This window comes from Dendrobates tinctorius, unplaced genomic scaffold (genome assembly GCF_039654945.1).
Source record: "Dendrobates tinctorius isolate UK_male_01 unplaced genomic scaffold, ASM3965494v1 ptg000064l, whole genome shotgun sequence".
NCBI lineage: Eukaryota > Metazoa > Chordata > Amphibia > Anura > Dendrobatidae > Dendrobates > Dendrobates tinctorius.
In genome coordinates this window covers 11,112,897-11,125,617 of record NW_027361732.1, presented here as the reverse complement: position 1 = coordinate 11,125,617, position 12,721 = coordinate 11,112,897, and the positions used below count along the sequence as shown (strand labels likewise).

Genomic DNA, 12,721 nt, shown 5'->3' with positions numbered 1-12,721 from the left:
TATATGTTTTCTTGACTACTAGGGAACTTTGTATACGGGTATGCGAACTTGTCCGCGACATTGGTGCTGCTAAGACAGTTTTGGACCCCTTGGAGCTTAAAACAATCCTTCGTCATTTTAAAGCTTACCACAATTGTGACGCTGGATCACTTAAAATCTGTGGTATTGACATCCTCCATCTTGGCATCAGAGTGGGAAATAACAAAAAGATTCTGGCCCAGATGGATGCTCGTTGGATTGTTTTACTTGACACCATGGCTCCTAAAGGCCTAAATGAACACCTTAACTTTGTCCCTTTTTTGTGAGATGTATTATGAAATATTTAATCGGCTTACCTACTGTTGGTTTCATTACTAGTGTTGAGCGATACCTTCCGATATTGGGAAATATCATATCGGATTGGATCGGACCGATACCCAAAAAGTATCGGATACCGCCGATTCCGATACCGGAAAGCAATGTAAGTCAATGGGACAGAAATATCAGAATTAAAATAAACCCTTTCTTTCCTTGTAGGTTAATTCTACATGAAGGAAAACAACTAAGAATAATGTAGAATGTATTGGGGAGGTGGAGGAGACATTAAAGGCATAGTGGTTTAGCCCAATCAAATGGAATAGCAGGAATTATTTTTTTTTTTAAGACGTTCGGACTTACAAAGATATTGACTATGTTAAAGGGGTTGTGTAGCAATAGAGGGAGACGTTCAGAAAAGACACATGTTGGCGGAGTGTTGGAATGGAGTGCTTCATCTAGCTTGGAGGTTGACTGAACCCCTGACCCGGAGGACACGGCACGGATGTGGGCACCTGTATGCACAACAGACTGTGAGTAAAGCTTTGGAACTACATGCCCTGGTGTCCTCCAGTTATTCCTGTGCCAACACACTCAGCACTGCTACATCTCTGTGCCTGGCACTGCACCATCTACGTCTCTTCACTACCTCTCCATCTACACTGCCCTGGGACTACAGCCCTACCTGTGGAGGGCCACAACATCATTGCTGCACCACACCATCTGTCCCAGAGGATCTGTCTGCTGCGTCGGCTTAACATCTTCATTGCCGAACACCACAGGTGGCGTCACGAATCATTCACTCATAAACTTTAATCATCATCCACACGTTCAACATTTCCCTTTTACAATGGACGCCTAGGGCCACGGACCGGGTCACAGCTACCGTGACATCTCCCATTGAAACCAACGGGCCCGGTACCGAGTACCCCACCAGCCCTTTCGGGCGATCCAACGTGGCGGAAATACATAACAGAACAGGTTGTCCGGGCTTTTCACATAATCTCAGTGCATATCTAGGCTGCAGAATGCTGACAATAAGTAATTTACCTTCTGTGGCTAGTCTGCATGGTTTCCAAGATATCATCTCTTGCTTCTAAGATAAACGTCCAGGGGGGGTGTGTTCTGGCATTGAAATGAGAACTTGTCGTTTCCTCCTCCCTCACTAGTTTCACTTTCCGTAGATCACTGTTCAGCGTGTGTCTGGGGGAGGAGCAGCTGGGTGGTCTGCTCGCAGCCAATCACAGCCATGCCATTAGTTAACATGCCTACATGCCTAACAGGATGTGCCCACACTTCTTAGGATTCCTCATTGGCTGAATCAAATTAAACTGGTTCATAGCATTATGGGAACTTCCGATTCCGGTATTCGATATGCAAAAAGTATCGGAACTCAGTATCGGAATTCCGATACCGCGAATATCGGCCGATACCCGATATTTGCAGTATCGGAATGCTCAACACTATTCATTACTGCCAGATGTTCTTTTTTTTTATCCTTTTTGTTTTTAATATTTTTTTAATATTTTTTCCTACCTTCCCTTTGTGCGGTTATAGGACCTTTACCTTTGGCGCAACAGGATTTCTACATCTGAAGCGGCCTCAGAACTATTGATATATATTTTGGATTCATCGATACATGTGATCCCTTTCATTTGTTGAAATATTATATGATGACTAATGAGGCCCGAATATATTTCTATATTTTTGCGTCATGTGCCCTTTGTGATTTCTTGTGACCTGTAAACTTTTTTGTATATTATAATATTTATTTCTATTGTGAATTATAGACCTTGGGGCTATTTGCGCTTCTTATTATTATGCCCTTGTATTCCCTTTGTGACACTTTGCAATATATTATTACTGTTACCCCCTTGTTTATATATTTAAATACCGCTATTGTGTGTAACATTTGAATTTACACTGTGAATTGTCACTATGCATTCTGGGGCCAATTGCGCACATTATTAGTATGCCGTTCTGTTACATTATAGGTGACCATTGCGGGTGCGCGCGTCCGCGTCGGTGTTGTCACAGACACCGCACTGAACTTGCTCACTCAGCCAGTGCGCGTGTCCTGAGTAAAGCGAACAGTGCTCAAAGCTACCTGTTGAGCGGGCAGCAACCGAGTAGATGTGTACTTCACACCTGCAGGACCTGAAGCACGTGACTGCTAGGGGCGTGGCCTAAACTCCACAGAGCTAGGAGCTGCAAGACAATTCCTAGCAGAGTGACTGCGAGACAAAGTTACCAAGGGGCATAGACAGTGAGAATAGTCAGGACGACGTAGCCAATGAGTCACACACAGAGATAGCTGCAAGGTACCAGAGGGGCGAGCAGAGAGTAGTCAGGTCACAGGCAGTGAGTCATACACAGATAGTTGCAAGGTACAAGAGGGGCGAGCAGAGAGTAGTCAAGTCACAGGCAATGAGTCATACACAGATAATAACGCAGTGCAAAATCAACAGGCAAACTCACAACGGGAAACAGAATCGGGTCAGAACCATATAAACAAGCTATAGCAACAAACAGGCACACGGGGGTCAGTACACTCGGCCAAAGGCAAAAGTATAACTGGCAGGGATTGAAGCTACCCAGGGGTTTATGAAGCTCTCCCAGAACCAGAAAGAGGCCACAATCATTAACCCCAAGTGTGCAGGTCAAAACCTGCACAGAGCTCCAGACATTAACCCCCGGTGTGCAGCTCAAAAACCTGCACTGGGATCATGACAGTACCCCCCTCTCTCTACGGGGGGCCTCTGGACCCCCAGGCTTCCCCGGGTACTTGGCATGGAACGCCTGAACCAGGCGATCTGCATGTACCGAGCGAGCAGGGACCCATGAGCGCTCTTCTGGTCCATATCCCTTCCAGTGGACCAGGTACTGCAAAGAGCGGCGCACCCGCCGAGAGTCCACAATATGTCCGACCTCATACTCCAATTGACCCTCCACCAGCACTGGAGGAACAACAGTCTCAGAGTTCTCTTTGACAGATCCTGCTTGTTTCAACAGAGACTTATGGAACACATTAGATATTTTTAAGGAGGCGGGGAGACACAACCTATATGCCACAGGGTTGACTATCTCCATAATCTCGTACGGACCAATGAACTTTGGTCCCAACTTAACTGATGGTACCTTTAAGTTGATGTTACGCGTGGAGAGCCAAACCTTCTCTCCCACCTGAAACATGTCTCCCGAGGCTCTCTTTTTGTCCGCAAAATATTTGTATCTCCCCTGGGCTCGAGAGATATTACGCCGGACTTCAGCCCAGAGGTTTTTTAACCGTTGAACGGACCCCTCTGCTCCTGGACAACCGGAATCCACCTGAGAAAACTCCCCAAAATGCGGATTAAAGCCATAGTTAATCAGGAATGGGGACATGTTGGTGGACTGACTCACCCGGTTGTTAAAAGCGAATTCAGCCAACGGTAACGCATCACACCAATCCTCCTGTCTGGCGGAGGTCAGACACCTGAGAATTTGTTCCAGGGATTGATTGGTGCGTTCTGTCTGACCATTACTCTCCGGGTGATATGCCGACGAGAAGGAGAGTGAGATGCCCAATTTCATACAGAACGCCCTCCAAAATTTGGCCACAAACTGCACACCTCTGTCAGACACAACATTCAGGGGTACCCCATGCAATCGGACCACATGCTGCACAAACAATCTTGACAACGTTTCTGCTGAAGGTAATGCTGCCAAGGGAATGAAATGGGCCTGTTTAGAAAACCTATCCACCACCACCCAGATCACAGTATTGCCCCTGGAAGGTGGAAGGCCGGTAATAAAATCCATGGAAAGATGAGTCCATGGCCTATCAGGAACCGGTAAAGGTATGAGTTCCCCAGCCGGTCGGTTATGCGAGCTTTTGGAACGGGCACATATGTCACAAGCAGAAACAAATTCCTTGACATCGGACCTTAATGAAGGCCACCAAAAACCCCTGGCTACTGCCTCTCTAGTGGCCGTGATACCTGGATGAGCACTCAGCCTAGAATCATGAAACTCCTGCAGAAGTCTAGGCCGCAATGAATCTGGAACAAACAGTTTATCGCTTGGCCTGGTTGCCGGAGCTAGGGCTTGAGCCCTTAGGATTTCTTGTTCCAACTCAGTTGAGACCCCCGCCACTACCACCCCTGGGGAAGAATGGAGGACGGCGGCTCAGGGGGAGACACTGGATCAAAACTTCTGGACAGGGCATCAGCTTTAACATTTTTGGACCCCGGTCGAAAAGTAATTGAGAACTGAAATCGTGAAAAAAAAAGTGACCAACGGGCCTGTCTAGGAGTAAGCCTCTTAGCAGATTCAAGGTATGCCAAATTTTTGTGATCCGTGACAACCGTGATAGGGTGAGCAGCCCCTTCCAAGAAGTGCCTCCATTCCTCAAACGCCAGCTTGACCGCAAGAAGTTCTCTATTGCCTACATCATAGTTTTTCTCAGCTGAAGAGAACTTCTTGGAGAAGAAGGCACAGGGTTTGAGATTGGTAAGGGTGGCCGGACCCTGGGACAGCACAGCCCCCACCCCCACTTCAGAAGCATCCACCTCCACAATGAATGGTTTGGACGGGTCAGGTTGCACCAACACCGGGGCAGACATGAAACATTTCTTAATCGCTGAGAAGGATTCCTTAGCGAGTACAGACCAATTTTTTACATCAGCTCCCTTCTGGGTAAGATCCGTGAGTGGTTTCACCACTTGTGAGAAACCTTTAATGAATCTCCGGTAATAGTTCGCAAATCCTAAGAAGCGCTGGAGCCCCTTGAGATCTCGAGGCTGAACCCAGTCAGCGATCGCCAGCACCTTCTTAGAATCCATACGAAACCCCTCACAGGACACAATCAACCCCAAAAAAGACAGCTCCTGTACAAAAAACGAACATTTTTCCAATTTGGCGAACAATTGGTTCTCCCTGAGTCTCTGGAGAACTGTCTTTAGATGTTGCAAGTGAGATTGACTGTCCGGGGAATACACCAAAATATCATCCAAATAAATAATAACAAAACGGCCTATCAGATCAGAAAACACAACATTGATGAAATTTTGGAAAATAGCGGGTGCATTAGTTAACCCAAATGGCATTACCAGGTTCTCAAAGAGTCCTTCTGATGTGAGGAATGCCGTTTTCCACTCGTCCCCTTCCCGAACCCTTATCAGATTGTAGGCCCCCCGCAGATCTAACTTGGAGAACCATTGGGCCCCAGCTAACTGGTTACATAAGTCTGGGATGAGGGGAAGCGGGTAAGAGTTCCTAACCGTTATCTTGTTCAGTTCCCGAAAGTCGAGGCACGGCCGCAAACCACCATCTTTTTTCTTCACAAAGAAGAACCCTGCTGCCACAGGTGACACAGAAGGCCTGATATGCCCTTTGCGGAGACTCTCAGCTATGTACTCCTTCATGGCTTGGCGCTCAGGCCCAGACAAATTGAACAATCGAGCCTTAGGTAACTTGGCTCCGGGTACTAAATCAATGGCACAATCATAGGGTCTATGTGGTGGCAGCGCCTCAGCTTTACTTTCGGAAAAAACGTCTTCGAAATCTTTCAGGTACTCCGGAATACCTTCCAGATAGACAGACGACACAGACACGGATTTAACAGCGTTAACAAGATGTCCCCGGTTACCACATTTATTATTGCATCCCCATTGAGTGATTTCTCCTGTAACCCAATCAATGGTAGGATTATGGCGTTGAAGCCAAGGCATCCCCAGTACCAGTCCTGCAGGCAAGTTATCTAGCACCAGACAACTTAGTTTCTCCACATGAATGGAACCCACTTTTAGAGAAAAAAGTTCAGACCTGCAACAGATACCATCTTGGGTAAGAGGAGATGAGTCAATTGCCACAAGTTTAACAGGATCATGAAGCCTGACTGTCCCTGTCTTATTAAGAGTCATAACCTTGGTATCAATCAGGTTCACAGCCGAACCGCAGTCAATAAAAGCAGTAGTCTGAACAGGACCATAACCAAGTTCCAGTTCCACCTGCAGCACCATCTTTGCACATGAGGAAAATTGTACCTGAAGGTCTGGGTAGCCTCCTCGATTACTACCCAGACCTAGTCGTTTCCCGCCATCTTGGAAGATGACGGACAGGAGGGGCAGTCCTTCTTCCAATGTCCAGATTTCCCACAATAGAAGCACAACTGCTTTTCCCGGCGGCGTCTTCTTTCCTTTCCCTCACAGGTGACAGTGCTCACCTGCATAGCCATAGGAAGAGTCTGGGTCTCATCTCCACTGAAGAATAAGGGCGATTCCCGTTGCATAATGCCTCTAGCCCGCAGCCTGCGATCCATGCGAACCGCTTGGACCATGGCATCCTCCAGGGAGTCAGGCGGAGGATGGAGTGCCAAAGCATCCTTCAGACGTTCAGACAGGCCTCTGTGGAACAGCCCCCGAAGGGCGGCATCACTCCAGGAAATCTCCACTGCCCAACGTCTGAATTCAGTACAGAACCATTCGGCCGAGTGCTCCCCCTGACAGACACTCATTACTTTGTCCTCAGCCAACCGCACTCTATCAGGCTCATCATAAATAAGCCCTAAGGCTTCAAAAAATGCATCCACAGACATTCTCTCAGGGGCAGAAGAGGAAAGTGAGAATGCCCAGGCTTGTGGGGACCCCCTAAGCAGGGACATCACCACCCCCACCCTCTGTTTCTCATCCCCAGAGGAGCGGGGTCTCAAAGAAAAAAAAAGCTTACAGTCCTCCTTAAATGCCCTGAAATCATCCTTGTTACCAGAAAATATATCTGGCAATTTAACCGGGGATTCAGGTGGGACTAAAATGACATCTCTATTCCCCACCTGCTGGAAGCCTGCGGAAAGTACCCCCTGAACTGAGTCCTCAACCCGCCGTTGGGACTGGGCCAGAGCTTGGTGTTCCAAACTAAGCTTCTGCAGTGACTGAGTCAAGCTTTTCACCTGCTCAGATAAAGCACACATTGGGTCCATGCTGCAGAAGTGAGGAGAGAAAAAAAAAAAAAAAAAATTTGTAGGCCAGTTATAATGTCACAGACACCGCACTGAACTTGCTCACTGAGCCAGTGCGCGTGTCCTGAGTAAAGCGAACAGTGCTCAAAGCTACCTGTGGAGCGGGCAGCAACCGAGTAGATGTGTACTTCACACCCGCAGGACCTGAAGCACGTGACTGCTAGGGGCATGGCCTAAACTCCACAGAGCTAGGAGCTGCAAGACAATTCCTAGCAGAGTGACTGCGAGACAAAGTTACCAAGGGGCATAGACAGTGAGAATAGTCAGGACGACGTAGCCAATGAGTCACACACAGAGATAGCTGCAAGGTACCAGAGGGGCGAGCAGAGAGTAGTCAGGTCACAGGCAATGAGTCATACACAGATAGTTGCAAGGTACAAGAGGGGCGAGCAGAGAGTAGTCAACTCACAACGGGAAACAGAATCGGGTCAGAACCATATAAACAAGCTATAGCAACAAACAGGCACACGGGGGTCAGTACACTCGGCCAAAGGCAAAAGTATAACTGGCAGGGATTGAAGCTACCCAGGGGTTTATGAAGCTCTCCCAGAACCAGAAAGAGGCCACAATCATTAACCCCAAGTGTGCAGGTCAAAACCTGCACAGAGCTCCAGACATTAACCCCCGGTGTGCAGCTCAAAAACCTGCACTGGGATCATGACAGGTGTGCGCTAGTGTGCTCTGACTGCAGGGCGTCTTTATGTCTCTGTGCACACCGGGATACTCTTATCCTGTTTGTGCACATGATGACATGACGCCTGGGCTGTTTTGAGGACCTGTTGCTCAATCCGCACATGCGCCGCTATACCCGCTCCTATTGGTCCTCTAGCCCCACGTGACATGTCACATGGGCTATTTTAATGTCCTATTCCTCACTACTCACCATCCCCTTGAGAAAGCGGCATCTGTGCCTGCGAAACACGCGTCGGGGGCGGACGTGTGGTCGTGGGATACTTTCTCTGGCACCCTTATTATCCAGGTAAGCCAAGCTATTAATATTTTGGCATAATCTCTTACTTTGTCGCCAGCATGCCTCACCTTTTTGGGTCACTTGACTAGGGCTATTTACAATACTGCGTCTGGCTGTCAGAGGAGTTGTCCCTCCTTTTTGCCTGTACGTTCCTTAGTGCACTATGGTTACCTCTTTACTAATATGATATTTTAGAATCATGTATTTTGTACTTTGAATAAAAATGAACACTTTTTAACTTTCTTTCACCGTGTACTCCTTTTTCCTCTGGTGTTGTCATTATGATTGGAGTTGGTGCAGTTTTTTTGCAGGGAGACTCACCATGTGGTGATGTTCTCCTGGGCATTATTATGCAACTGGATTTGTTCCTACTGAGTACAGATCAATAGCAATGGATACCCTGCTTACAGTAGCCAGAAGGATTGAGTCCCATCCAGGAGTGCGGACGACAGCCCCCCTTATGGTGGCCACTGATGTGGAAGAACAACCACGGCGCAGAGGCAGGAGACCTGCCAAGTGTTTCAACTGTGGAAAACCTGGCCATTTCTGGAACCAGTGCAGAGCACCCCAGCAACCCAGGACATTTCTCAGAGGAACAGGCCAAGGAAGAAACACAGGAAGCAGTGAAGAACCCCGTCAATAAGACAGAGGCAAGCCAGGTCCGCAAAACATCATGCTCCTGACATGGTAAACCCCATCAGAGGACCCAATACCTCAAATTACCCTGAAGGTGGACGGGGGTTTGTATGAGACATGTGGAACTCCCCGACCCCACCTGCCAATCATAATCCTCTGTGTCTTGTGTGGGGATTGATGGTCAAGCCAGATATTCCCAGCTTACAAGCCCCTGAGCGTGTGGACACAGCCAGGGCACTCCATCCTGTTCCAGTTTGTGGTGGAGACCTGCCCGCTCAACCTGCTGGGAGCAGACCTGCTGCAGAAGCTGAAGGTGGCCAAAGTGTTCCCTAACCCAAGAAGAATCAATCATGCTGGTGGCCCTACAAGAGTCTCAAACAACCGGTGCAAGCCTACCCAAGGAGGTGCTGGACATAGTACCTGGAAGCCTATGGTCCAAGGGACCCCAGGATGCGGAAAGACTTCAAGTTGTGCCAGTATGAGTGTCACTCAAGTGTGGAACCCCGTACCCTCATAAGGCCCAGCATCCCCTTTCCATCACCCAGAGTCAAACTGTCTCTGACCAACTGAAGGTCTAAGGGAACCTGCTGGCATGGGCAAGGAAATTCAACCCGAAAGGGACCTTACCCGCTTCGTGAAATGGCTGCGCTGCATCCGGCTCCAGTGCCAGAGGATCATCTTGTACAAAATTCTGAAGGTGCTCCCTGAAGTTCATCCAGGCCCTGGATCGGAAGACAGCCACTCAGCTCTTCAAACTGGTGCACAAATGCTGACCTGTGACCAAGCTGGAAGAAAGGAACGGCTGCTGGCCCGTGCTGAGCAAAAAGAAGCTGGTAGAGAAGACGTCCCAGCAAAGAGTCCCCGGCTCCAGCTCCAGTGCCAGAGGATCATCTTGTACAAGATTCTGAAGGTGCTGCCTGAAGTTCATCCAGGCCCTGGATTGGAAGACAGCCACTCAGCTCTTCAAACTGGTGCACAAATGCTGACCTGTGACCAAGCTGGAAGAAAGGAACGGCTGCTGGCCCGTGCTGAGCAAAAAGAAGCTGGTAGAGAAGAAGTCCCAGCAAAGAGTCCCCCTGTGATCAGAGCAGGTGTTAACACAGTGACCGCCTTGGTGGAGAGCAAGAAAGCTCAGCTGGTCGTCATCTCTGATGAAGAGGATCCCAGCAAACTGCTTGTTTTCCTGCAGGCTCTGTGCCAGAAGATGGGAGTCCCCTATGCAATGTGAAGGCCAGACCAGGCCGCCTCATCCATAGGAATCATCATGCAGTCCCCACATTTCTCGGTCAAGAGGAAGACTGTGAAAGGAGAACCAGCCAGGTTCAGAATGGTGCATGACCTGAGGGCTGTGAACGAAGCCACCGAGTTTGAAACCCCAATTGTGCCAAATTTGCACACTCTACTGTCAAATGTGCCAGCCACAGCAACAGTGCACACGGTGATTGATCTGTCCAATGCTTCCTTCACCTTCACCTGGACAACCAGTTCCTGTTTGCCTTCATGCACCAGGCGGGTGCAGAACACATGGACAGTAATGCCCCAAGGGGCCCAGAACAGCCCTTCACAGTTCACCAAAGTATTGTCCTCCATCCTCGTCAACTGGATTGCAGAACATGCAGAAGTCACTCTTCTACAGTACATGGATGACTTTCTCCTTTGTGCAGCTGACATTGATACCTGCACAGCCCATTCCTTGTCTCTTCTACTCTACCTGGCAGAGCAACAATGCAAGTTCTCGAAAAAACAAAGTCCACTGGTGTCAAGAGCAAGTTACGTTCTTGGGACACTGTATTGCCTGCCAGACGAAATGCTTGACAGATGACAGGAAGACCACTGTGGAGCAGATGGCTCCTCCAACAACTTCGAAGATGCTGCAGGCCTTCCTTGGTCCAGCTTCATATTGCAGAACTTGGATCCCTGATGTTTTCAGTCTTAATGCAGCCTCTGTATGATTGCAGTAATGCAAGTAAGGAAGCTGAAAGACTGCATAGTCTCCACACCAGCTCCAGGCCTCCCTGATTACGAGAAGCCATTCCATCTTTACCAAATGGAAAAAGAAGGTCATGCTAGTGGCATCCTAACACAGATCCACGGAGGACAACAGAGGCCTCTAGGCTACTTCTCAGCCCACCTGGATCCAGTTGCAAGGGGGGCCCCCTCCTGCATGAAAGTATTAAGTTACGTACCGGTAACGGTATTTTTCGGAAGCCCATGACAGCACTACGAGAGAGGGGATCCGCCCTTTAGGAACAGGAAACCTACAGATACAAAAGGGCGGCACCTCTCCCACGCATCAGTTGGATTACAGAGCTTGAGAGGCTACCATGGTTAGTACACAACATATAATATATACAACCTATCTACCCTATTTACCAGAAATATTTTTATACCATCTCCCTCATACAGTAAATTGTGGACAATCTTCTATAGGAGTGCACCCCTATATGTGAACAAGGGAGGGAACTAAGGGTGCTGTCATGGGCTTCCGAAAAATACCGTTACCGGTACGTAACTTAATACTTTATTCGGGCTCCCATGACAGCACCACGAGAGAATTACAGAGATGTAAAATTAATTTAGGGAGGGACTACAGCCTGCAGCACCCTTAGCCCAAAGGTGAGATCTGAGGAGGCACCCATGTCTAACCGATAGTGGTTAAAAAAGGTGGAAGGAGATGACCAGGTGTCCGCCTTACATATCTGATCAATTGACACTCCAGATCTTTCTGCCCAAGATGATGCCATGGCACGAGTGGAATGCGCCCTCAGGTTCTGCGGAGCCGGACCTCCACCTGCTGTGTAGGCAAGAGAGATAGCCTCCCTAATCCACCTTGCTAATGTGCGTTTCGATACCCTACAACCTTTCCTGGGACCTTGGAAGGATAGGAATAATGCATTCTCCTTCTTCCAAGGATCCTTGGCTGCTAAAGCATCTCCTAATATCTAATGCCTGAAGTTTTTGCTCCTTAAGGTTGGTCGGATTAGGGAGGAAGGAAGACAGAACTATCTCTTGTGTCCTGTGAAATTGTGATGCTACCTTGGGAAGGTATGCTGGATCTGGCCTTAGGATTACTCTATCCTGTAAGAACTCTGTGTAAGGGGGCAATCTGGAAAGTGCCTGTATGTCGCTCACTCTACGTGCGGATGTTATCGCTACCAGAAATGCTGCCTTAAGAGATATAATCTTTAATGAGGCAGAATCCAAAGGTTCAAACGGACTTTCTGTCATGGCTGTAAGAACTAAGTTTAAGTCCCAAGGCACACATCTGTCCTTGTGTATGGGTCTCGATCTAGCCGCCGCTTTGATGAACCTTGCTACCCAATAGTTATTGGCAATATCACATGCAAACAAGGCTCCTAAGGCTGAAACCTGTACTTTTAATGTACTTGTGGAGAGACCCAATTCGAGACCCTTCTGGAGAAATTCCAGAATATGTTTCATGGGAATTCCGTCTCTGACATCAAACTGAAAGGTGGACAGGAATCGCTTCCAGGTCCTAGCATAGATGTTAGTGGTAGTTAGCTTCCTGCTTTTTAGGAGGGTATCAATTAAATTCTTGGAGAACCCTCTATCCTTTAGTAGTGTCCTCTCAAACGCCGTCAAATGGAGTCCCGCTACTTGTGGGTGGCTGACTGGCCCCTGGTAGAGGAGATCCGGAAGGTTTGGCAGTACCCAGAGATCGCATACCGACATGGTCCTCAACCATGCGAACCAGGTCCTCCTGGGCCAAAAGGGGGCAATTAATATGACTCTTGCCCGATCTTCCCTGATCTTCCTTATTACCAGAGGTAGAAGATTTAATGGTGGGAAGGCGTATGCCAGAG

General features: G+C 48.4%; 1 pseudogene; it reads left to right on the top strand.

Moving 5' to 3' along the window:
• The first annotated feature begins 9,489 nt into the window (after positions 1-9,489).
• On the top strand, positions 9,490-10,235 carry LOC141094637 (large ribosomal subunit protein eL8 pseudogene; annotated as a pseudogene).
• The last annotated feature ends 2,486 nt before the right edge of the window (positions 10,236-12,721 follow it).